Consider the following 2990-nt stretch of genomic DNA (forward strand, 5'->3'; position numbering starts at 1 on the left):
CACCTCACCTTCTTCGCACGCACAGATGGCAAAACGTGTGGTGTTAAAGACCGCCCGCCCTCCCCTTCTCATGATGTGTCTCATGATTTTCTGGCTTTTATGTATTTCCTTGCACTGTTCTGGTTATACTGACTGCTGTTTTATTGTCTTTCAGAGCCTCACTGTGGAGTTACGGGATGCATCCACAATAAAAGTGCTGATTGAAACAACAAGGGTCAAGCATAGCCAAGAGTTAGTGCATGGTACCCCGGGGTACAAGACCTTCCTCTGAGCCATGGGGCAATGCAATGATTTGGGAAGGACGTGTGTGTGTGTGGGGGAGGGGGACTTGGGAGTTGTGACACAAGACTACCTATGGCCATGGCTGGCAAATAACAGGTAAGCAGGTACATGGAAATGGCTGAGGGCCAAATAAAGAAAAAGGGAAATGTGGAAGGGTGGGAAGGGAGTGATCTTCGAGTTAGAGATTTCAGTGCGGCAAGGGGTCTTTCAGCAGTTCCTGCGGGGAGCTTGTTCTCCCCGAAAGGAGTCTTGTGCGGCCGACCTCAGGGCTGTTGCCCAAGGGACCGGTTGAGGATGCCGCAAACCTCTTTGCCGGCACAGTCAGAATGGCAGTGCAGCATAGAATCCTGACACTGTGACGTCATTACACAAAGCACCTGTAAATTAACTCCTGCCTGATAAAGAACGCTGCAAGCATTTACCTTCCCACATATCCCTTGTTGGTGTCCTTTGTTCAGTTAGTTGTGGTGATGGGTCATTTAGGTGGGTGAGGTGCGGGTATGGCGCTATAAAAGTGGATATGCATGGTCCATTTAGTTCTTGCGGAGGGGGATATGTGGATTCCTGAGACAGGTCAGAGACTTCACAAGTAAGTATTGGGACGTGGAAGTAATACCAAACAACACCTACAAGCTTTGTGTCCCTCCTCATAATGCTATTTCTTCTTTTCTGTACTCTAATGTAATAGGTTCAGCTCATGGGTGGCACAAGAGCCACCTAATAGCCCAAACAAAGAAATTACCAGGCTGCACTGATCCGTTAATTTAACGCCATAAAGTGTTCTCTTCTATTCGAAAAGGTTGAGCTTTCTTTACACATATTAATGCATCAGGTGTCCGTTTGCTTTACTTGGGACACGATAGATGCATTTTTGGCTTGTGCACTAGCTGGTAAGATAGCTCAGCGGGTTGAGCAGCCGCTGCTGCGATCTAAGTGATCTGCAGGTCGCAGGTTTCAATCCCGGCAAGGCCATCAAAGCCTTTCATCCTTCTGAGGTCGATAAATGAGTACAAACTTCGTTTGGGATGATTAATGTATGTAAATATGTTCTCTGTACAGCGGTTTGAAGTAAGGCGCTATATAATGTTATGCTTTATTCAGAATTTGTATAGTGATAGTTGTGTCTGGACCCGGGGCACCCGGTCCAGACATACAGTTGCTGGGGGCCCCTAGCAAGACTGCAGATGCTGCGGATGTGCAGTCACGCAGCCATACAGGCAGGGGGCACCCTGCTGTGATCGAGCTCACCTGGTTCACTATCAGGGCTGGGATCACCCAGCAGGACAATCCCTGGGTCTGTGGGCACACAAGCTAGGGCAAAGACACACAGGCTCTGTTCACACAGCATCCTTCAGCCAGGTAGACTGAGTTGCCAGGCAGGGGCTCTGCCATACAGGCATGAGTCAGGATTGCCACACAGGGACCCTGGCATTATGTAGGGCTCTGCAAGGCAAGCCCTCTGCCTGGTAGGCCACGCTGACACAGCGCAGTTATAAGATGTACTCTTGTGCTGAAAGAAGTACTCCAGAACCACAGGTAGTGAACAAGCTTCTTTACTAGGTTCCGGTTACAAGATGACACAAGAGCTAAGTTCATGGGTAGGTAAGTAGAAGATATAGGAAGACATCCATTGGGCCTCCACTCTCACAGGCAGCTCACTCTAACTGAATCTCATGGAACACACAGGCACTCGCACCACAACATTCCACAGCTAACGTTCCAACAGGCATTGCATCAGGCAAACAACCACACAGGGCCAGAGCAAAGAGACACAGGACATAACATATCTCCCCCCTTAACATATACCAAAGAACAGGCACGCAAAGGAGCACAAAGGGAAACTACAAGGGAAGGCGACCAAAGATACTATAACAACCACCAAACTCCAACCATCAAAATCCACTCGCTCCATTCCGCAGAACAATGAGTCAAGATGCTCTCACCCGACTCGTCCCTTGAACGGCCTTCAGGAAAGCCAAACAGCCACACAGTACACCCAAAACCTGATGCGCGCCCACAACAGACACTCCAGCGAGAGAACCAGCCCTTACAGACAACACTGGACAATGCCACCAAAACTCACCAACCATCATCCAACCGTCAACGACTAAGGTGCACTAAGACACAGCACACCCTTCCAACAACCCAACATCAATGGCACGGTGACAGAACACCTCTCTCTGTCCAAACCCCAACATCTGTGGCACGACTGCTGGGTTCCAAACCCCAAAACCTGTGGCAACTTCAAGGCAATGTTGTGGAACTGCCACTGAAACAACCTCTAATCGATCTCCTTTTTTCACATTGCCAGCCCCCTTACATTGTATCTTCAAAGTAATCTTTCTTTAATGTGCTGCTTTTGACACTGACCCTCCTTTTCCCTAGGATGACAGCGCTCTGTTCATTCGAGTAAAGAACCCTCTTGACGCGCGGGGAACATGGCAACGTTGCGGCCGTTGTGGGATTGGCCAACGTAATCATTACTTCCAGGAAGCGTAGCGAGAAGAGCTCCCTCTCTGTGAAATGATACGCCCTGCTGTGTCCCCCAGGAACGCTCCAATGCTACGATGATAACGGTAGGTCTGAAAGTGCTGTTGCGCTTCCCTACACCAGAACCTGTCAGTGCCGGTCGGGGGCGTGGCTACGAGAGCCATGTGAGCAGTCGAGCTCTGGAGGAGCTCCCGAGATCCGGATCCTGATCCTGTAAA

This window comes from Ambystoma mexicanum, chromosome 8 (assembly GCF_040938575.1).
Source record: "Ambystoma mexicanum isolate Mex_15411 chromosome 8, UKY_AmexF1_1, whole genome shotgun sequence".
In the NCBI taxonomy this organism is placed as follows: Eukaryota; Metazoa; Chordata; class Amphibia; order Caudata; family Ambystomatidae; genus Ambystoma; species Ambystoma mexicanum.